Source organism: Lathyrus oleraceus, chromosome 2, assembly GCF_024323335.1.
Source record: "Lathyrus oleraceus cultivar Zhongwan6 chromosome 2, CAAS_Psat_ZW6_1.0, whole genome shotgun sequence".
NCBI lineage: Eukaryota > Viridiplantae > Streptophyta > Magnoliopsida > Fabales > Fabaceae > Lathyrus > Lathyrus oleraceus.
In genome coordinates this window covers 171504580-171512873 of record NC_066580.1, presented here as the reverse complement: position 1 = coordinate 171512873, position 8294 = coordinate 171504580, and positions in this window count along the sequence as shown.

The window sequence follows — 8294 nt, the reverse complement described above, 5'->3', positions numbered from 1 at the left end:
ATAAAATATAACAGAAAAATCTTGGACTTGGACCTCTCTCTTTTGAGCCCACAAAGTTACAAAAATCAGGTTATAAATTCTAGACTTCCATCTCCCAAAAAAACCCTGGGGAAAAAGATAGTGAGAGAAGAGCTAACAGAGTTCAGAGCAACCTCCAAAGACTGAACGAAACTCAGCTGCAAAGAACCAATTCCATCTCATATAAACCCTCAAATTGCTTTGCAAACCCAACCGGGAAATTCAATTTCATTTGATCTCTCTAATCAGGTTTGCCCTATTTCCATTACTCTATGCTTTCGATTTGAATGCTCTGAATGTATGAGGTATTATCGTTAGGTTTTGCATGTGGGCAGATGTTTTAGTATGTATGCCATATCTTGATGTGTGGATCCTTGCCCCTGACTTTGAATTTTGATACCCTTTTGATGCATGTGTTTAACAAGAGGTTTAGGCCTCCTAAACTTGGTTGCTTTTTGTGAGCTTTTTGTGAATTTAAATGGCATGATTCATGTGATTCTCTTATTTGGTGCAACTCTTGATTGCACCCCATCTTGTTTCTCTAACCTGTTTGTTGAGTTTTTTGTGAGGGCTCACATGACTCCTAAAAGGATAGCTTGCTTGGCATTCCACTTTATTTGTGGGATACCATTTGGAGATTTATTCCGATTACCTGTATTGACTTGCTTTCTTTGATGGTGCCAGCTCGAGAGATCTCTGGGTTTCTTATTTCTTTAGCTGTTATTACTTCGGATCTTTATCCATGTGGTAGATCTCTTGATCCCTTTATCTTTCCCGCGTTTTACCGCTTTCTTTGCTGGAAGACCTCAATAGAAGGCAATGTTTTCTTTTGTTTGTTGACTTTTGTGCCCAAAGACCTCCAAGAAGAGGCATCAGTGCTAAATACCTCCCTCCGAGGAAATTGACGGATAAAAGGGATTAGTAATCAATCCCCCATTATTCAGTGTGTCATTCTTTATACTCGCACTACGTGCGATGCTTCAGAACAAAAGCCCAAGGTCTTTTGTCCGGTCAGTTAGTGGAGAGGGTTCCACCTTTATGAATCCCCACTTTTTGTCATAAGCTCACCCTTTTGATCTGCTCACCCTGACATTCAATATCAGTGGTTAAGAGCCCATTTGATTACCTATTCCATGGCTTGTCTGTCGAGGTTGATATGACCCCTCTTGACTAAAGCCCTACCCATGTATGTTTGAGCCCCCCTATTGGTGCATTTACTTTAAGATACATGTTTTGTGTGGTGTGATCGTTTCCCCATAGGGTTGCTAGGCTTCGTATAGTCTCTCGTTTGCATGTCAATTAAGGTAACGCGTTTCCTTCGTCTAGGACTGCCTTTTTGCATGAGCATCCCTAAAACACCCCAACTCATTGATTTTTCTTCTCCTAAGAACACGTTTACTCCTTCTACTACAGGCGAGTAAGTCTCCAAAGGTCGAGCATCCAGTAGATTGCGTAGTAACGTCGTTCATCCTAAAACATAACCCTTAACCCATAGTTAGCCGAACTACGACTTGCTCTGATTCTCATTCCAGATGAGATACGTAGGCATAAGACACGATGTCTTAGCGAGCACACACCTCTTTAACCCCTAGGTAGCCGAGCTACGAAGACTCTGATTCTCATATTCAGATGAGATACGTATGCAGTGGATGCGACATCCGTGCGAGTCATTTTCTTTTGACCCCCCTTTTTAGTAAATAGTACATTAGATAAACCTACACCCTTTAGACAAGAACAACAAAAGTGGATCCCGTAGAGTACTACGGATGCGTAGGGGTGCTAATACTTTCCCTTCGCATAATCGGCTCCCGAACCCAAGATTTGGTTGCGAGACCTTGTATTTTCCTTTCCTTTCTCCCAGGTTTACATCGAGCGTTTCCTTTCCCTCCTTTGGGATAAATAACGCACGGTGGCGACTCTTCTGTCATCTTTTTTTCTCGCCGGTTGTTTTTTTCACATTCCTTTTTTCAGGTTGCGACACAAATATGTGAAGAAATGCCATAAGTGTCAGATTTACACAGATAAAATCAATATTCCTCCGACACTTCTGAATGTGATTTCATCACCATGGCCTTTCTCCATGTGGGGAATTAACATGATTGGCATGATAGAGCCGAAAGCATCTAACAGACACTGATATATTCTCGTAGCAATTAATTACTTCACCAAATGGGTTGAAGCGGCATCATATGCAAATGTGACCAAGAAGGTGGTTGTGAAGTTTATCAAGAATCAACTCATATGCCGTTATGGTGTGCCAAATAAGATCATTACTCATAATGGATCTAACTTGAACAACAAAATGATGAGAAAGCTGTGTAGCGAGTTCAAGATTGCGCATCATAATTCGTCTCCTTATAGACCCAAGATGAATGGGGTTGTTGAAGAGTCTAATAAGAATATCAAGAAGATTGTACAGATGGTTGTTACATACAAAGATTTGCATGAGATGCTGCCATTTGCTTTGCATGGATATCGTACATTTGTACGCACTTTAACAGGGGAAACCCCTTTCTCCCTTGTATATGGCATGAAGGTTGTGCGCCCAGTAGAGGTGGAGATCCCATCAATGAGAGTCTTGATGGAAGCCAAGTTGACTGATGCTGAATGGATCCAGAGTCGTTATGACCAACTAAATCTGATAAAAGAGAAGAGATTGACTGCCATGTGCCATGGTCAGTTATATCAGCAGAGGATGAAGAAAGCCTTTGATAAGAAGGTCAAGCCTCGTGTGTTCCGAGAAGGTGACCATGTGCTCAAGAAATTTTTGTCTTTCGCGCCTGATTCCAGGGGCAAGTGGACTCCAAACTATGAAGGTCCATATATTGTTAAGAGAGCCTTTTCAGGCGGTGCTTTGATACTTACAACTATGGATGGGGAGGATTTCACTCGTCCTGTGAATTCAGATGCAGTCAAGAAATACTTTTCCTAGAAAGAAAAACAGAATAGCTCTCTAAGTTGAAAACCGAAAGGGCGACTTAGGGAAAAATGAGCGTCTCGGTGGATTAAAAACCCGAAAGGGCAATCCTGGCAAAAGTTAGAGACATAAAAATCGAATATAAATCCCGCTAGATTGAGTAACTCACCCTGGGAAAATCTAGGCAAAAATTAGGGATTTGGCAAGTAACTGCATCTTGACAAGACTATGTTCTACAACTGTCATCTGTCAAAGATTCTCGCTCAGTCATCGTCAACTAAAGCTTCAAATACATTGGATTTAGAGTTGGTGGAGAAATGGTCATTATGTTCAATGTAGCCCTTTTTCAATATATATCACCAATTTCAAATTTGTAAAGATCCAGGGAGTCTTGCCATTTGCAGACTACCATTCCATCAAATAAATTTGAGCCTTTATCCAATTCTTTGCACTCTTATTTGTTTCTATTCAACAAATATTTTGCATATTTTAATTGATAAATATCATTGTTTTAAATAAATAAAATTTTCATAAATTGTTTTTAAACAAAGTGAACATTCACAATGACAAAAAGGATAGTTGGGACGCCTTCAGTGCTCTCCCAAGGATAGTATGATCTCCAAAAGGGTAAGACATTTGTTCATATTCCCAGCATACTTGTATCCTCTTCATTATGTTTCAGGTTGTCTCCTCCACGAGCGCAGAAGAAAATTAAGCCCCACCAAATCCCCAGAGAATTTGGGAGTCTGGTTTTAACCTTCTAGCTCCCCAATGAGGCAGGATTTAGCATTTGTGTTATCTATTATATGGTTGTCATCCCTTGCGTGGATTTACCTAAAATCCCTTATAGATTGATAAATTGAAATGCTACCTTTTTGAAGTGGGTTTCCCCTCACTTCAAGTTAGAAATCTCCCCGCCAGAGTGAGCAGGAAATCCCCAGTATGAGTGGAATTCTAAACATTTGGCTTGTAGCTTTTCCCCTGTGGACTTGTCTACTTTGATCTCCAGCAGATTTTCTCCTCGACCATCCTCAGGAGGGTTGATCCCACTTTTACTCCTCAGAACGGTCGTCAGCAGTGTTTTCCCAGTGGGGTTCTCTGATCAGAGCCTGTTTGTTATTTTTCTCCTGAGTAAAGTGGGTGTTGAAAATGTATATTTTCTATCCCCAACGAAGTGATGTTCTCTTCTCCTTGGCAGAGCTGATTTATCCAGCAGTGCAAGGAAATTTGTTGGTGTTGGGACTTTTTGATTGGTGGTTGTTCCCCATAGAGTTTCACTTTTCCCCTGGATAATTTCCCCAGTAGAATGGCTTTCTACGAAGGATCGTATCCATGTTCAGTTCCCCAACCAAGACTTTGCCTGATTTCAGAGTGGCGTTGGATTTTCTAAGGAATATGTGTTGATTCCTTCCTGTAAGACCCTAATTTTGACCCTAAGATCCCACATGGCATCATATCATTGCACATTGCATCTTGCCTCAAAGATCATAACATCTTGGCTCCTTAACCTTTGGGTGGGAACATTTGTGAGTTGGTTTGAGATCACCAAGCATGCTTGAATTATATATATTATTTCTTTTCTTATTTTTTTTACTAACCAAAAGCACAAAAATATGTCACTAACATCTTTTTTTTGTAGCTTGAGCAGTCACAAGATTCAAGGCTCATAGAAGCTCCTATGCTTATTGATAGGGCTAGGTGAAGATGAAAGCAAGCATGACAATGGTTCCGAAAGCTCTCATTCGTCAAATATTCCTCCCAAGTATCTCAAATCATCATTTTGATCAAAGAAAACCAAAGGATTTGAGGCTTGTTTCCCAAGGAAACCCTAATCCATATGTTTATCAACTATGCCTTGCTCATGAAGCAACCTCAACCCATGATCAAATGCAATCAAGGGATGTTCTTTAATTTATCATTTCATGCATATTTGAACTTATTTGAGTGCCCTCAATCATAAATTCATCAAGATATGAGGTTTGGACTTGAGAAGTTGATCAGTCAATTCATCTGACTATTTTGAAGTACACTGAGACCTAACATTTGATGTGTTTCTCAAATGAAGATGACCCCAAGAGAAAAAATGTTATTAAGAACCTTATGAACAACTTTCATGTTCATTAAAAATTCATTTGAAGCTTGGAAGGTCATCATCCATTTCAAAACATTATAGGTCATTTTGACTGAAACCCTAATTTTGGGTCAACTTCCCAAGGACATAACTCATTCATTTTTCATGATATTTAGATAGGATGAAATGAATTGGAAAGTTTAAGGTGTTTAATTCAATTGTTATGTTGAACAAATTTTCAAAATCCTAAAAGAAATACATGTGATAATGCAAAACATTATAGGTCACTTTGGACCAAAGGCATTGAAATGTGAAAAAGTCCAACTTCAAGTGCCCATAAATTCTTCATCAAAAATCCAAATGATGAAAAATTTAAGTCCAAATTGATTTCCTTGAAAATATCTACAACTTTTATGTTGAAGGTTTTGTCATTTGGAGCTTGCATCAGTGAAACGGAAGGGCTAGAAGTTTGGCCATTTTTGAAATTTTCACATGTACATGTTTTGCACCCTACACTTCATGATCAATTTTCACCAATTTACAAATGTCAAATGAAGTTTTGGTCAGCATAACAAATGATCCTCATGCAAAAATCTTTCCAACGATTACCCATAAGGTTATTGCTTCAGTTTTGGAAATGCCATTTTCGAAGAGATGAACAAGTTGGTACAATTTTGGAAACCATTTGAAAATGCATTGCATGAGCTAAGCATACACAATCTGCACGTCCATTCTGATTTCATTTGGCATAAGCTTAGAAATCCAAGTGGAATTGGGCCTTTCATGCGCCTGTACAGGCCCATGCATGGAGGCCCTTTCCATCCATGCAATTCTTTGTTCATGTACTCAGCCATTCTCTTGCTATAAATAAGTGCTCTAGGCTCCTCATTTCAACAACCTGAAGGCGCCTTACATGCTTCACGATTCATTCCTCAACCATTACTCAAAGGAACTCACCATTTTCTCTCAAATTTTTCAGATCTAAACTTCTATTTCCTTGATTGATTTTTAGATCTACAGTTCCTAAGCCTTGCTCACCTTGATCCATAGAACACACTGCAAGCTTAAGCATCAAGAGATCGTGCTCTCAAGCTCTTCAATTCAGAGGTTCACTTCAGATTTTATTTTCTTCGAATCTCTTTGTATATTGCTTGTTTCTTGTTGTTGTTGTGTTGTCTGAAGTCCTCTCCATAGAGGCAATCATTTCATGCTTTGAATTGTTGAAATCCAACAAGTTTCAGTTGAACACCATAAAATTCAAGCTCTGATTCCTCTTTCTATGGAAGCCTAGAGTTGAATTGGTTGGTACAGGGGTGATGTACATCACCCTAACTTTCATTTGATACCTGGATCGTCGCATTTCATGGAGTTTTTATTCTCTGCAATTTTGGCCGGCGCCGGAAGTTGGTCGGAGAAGACGTTGGTGCACACCACTGTCTGGTCTCCAGATTAAATCATGGCCGTGCATTTTGTTTTCCAGATTTAATCTGATCCACTCAATGTTATGACTTAATTAATGGCAAGTTGTGGTGCATTGACTGAAGCACATGGTGGATGCGCGCGTGTGGTCCAAAGGATTTTCCAGCTCAATTAATGAGCCCTTCATCAAACCCTCCATGTTTTTTGACATTTTAATTTCTGATTTTAATTTTATTTTTATTTCTTTAATTCCATTTTATTTCTAAAAATCATATCTCCTTCATTATTGGTCCAAAAAATGTGAGACCAATTGCATTATTCTTCTTTAAACTTCTAGTTTCTAAAAATGATTTTTAATATTTTTTATTTTATCATTTGATATTTTTTAGGAATTTTCTCTTTTCTGGTAATTTTTAATTCATTTAAAATAGTTTTTGATATTCAAAAAATACAAAAATATTTTTCCAACCTCTTTGAATGATGATGGATCTATGAAAAATATTCTCATCAATTTATCAATTGATTTGAGATTTATTTGAGATTTTAATTCAATTAGGTTATTTTTATGCATTTTTAATTGATTAAAAATAGTTTCCGACTTCTAAAAATTCTGAAATTTTTTGTCAAATTTTGCTTGACCTTGTTGAACTTAGGATAATTCACTTGGACTTTTCAAAGTTGATTTGAAGTGAGTTTGAAGTTTGACCTCTCTTTATTATTTTAATTCAAGTATTATTTTACTTTTGAAAAATACCAAAAATATTTTATTTGTTTTTTGACTTCTAATCTTCACATTGCTTCTGTTTACTATTGTTTGACCTTGATCTCCTCTATCTTTGGTCAATGCTTGTTGATTATTTCATTTCATTTCCATTAATGCACTTTAATTTTCTTTTTCTTCTTCTTTTTCTTTTTCTTTTTTTGATCAATGAGTTAAAGATTGGTGGTTAGCCTTGATACATGGGAGGTTTAACCTTCCTTGATTCAAATCTAATTCAACTTGATCATATATCAAGTGAATGACTTTGCATTATGGATAGGTTGCTTCCTAATCAAGCAAAGAACCTAAATCAATATAAGATCATTTCTCATCTTCTTTTTGGCATGGCAAGTTGTAGGAGTTTGATTCACTAATCAAAATCTCTAACTTGTGTTGTTGCCTACATTATTATTGACCGGCCTCATATAGTTGTGACTTCTACATAAGTCCAATTATGATTGCTTAACATAGCGCTAATTTCCTTATGGAACACTAATACTAAAACTAACCATTAACCATTAACATTTTCTTCTTGCACTTTACCTTTATGTAATTTACTATTCTTGTACATATTATTCATTTGCTTTTGCCCTTTGCTCATTTAAGCACATGTTTATGTTAATGCAATTTGCCTTTTGCTCACTTGAGCACATAATTGTGTATATATTATTGTGCTTGTGCTTTTGTTTGATTGTTGTGGACCAAATGCAAAAATGGAAAAAAGGACTTAGATGCTAGGACATTTCCTATGTAAAATGGAGTAAAAAAGGCCTTAATGTTGAAGATGGATTAGAAGGAGCAAATCTCTAAACTCACTCTTGTCCATTCTTGATTTACTTCATGGAACTTTTTGATGTGTGTGCTTTTGTGCTAGGGGTTTCCTATTTGAGCCAAATTGAAGAACCATTGTCATGAGCTTCTAAAGGAAGAGATACAAGAGCCATTGGAAGATTCCTAAGAGCTTTGCTTGATTGATTGATTGCTCTAGTATACACTTATTTGCTTGTTTATTCCAAAGGATGGGAGCTACTTGGATCACCAATATGATCTCAAGAGAGGAACTCCATTTGTAGTCTTGTTTCTTATCCTTCATCTATTGTATGATTAGG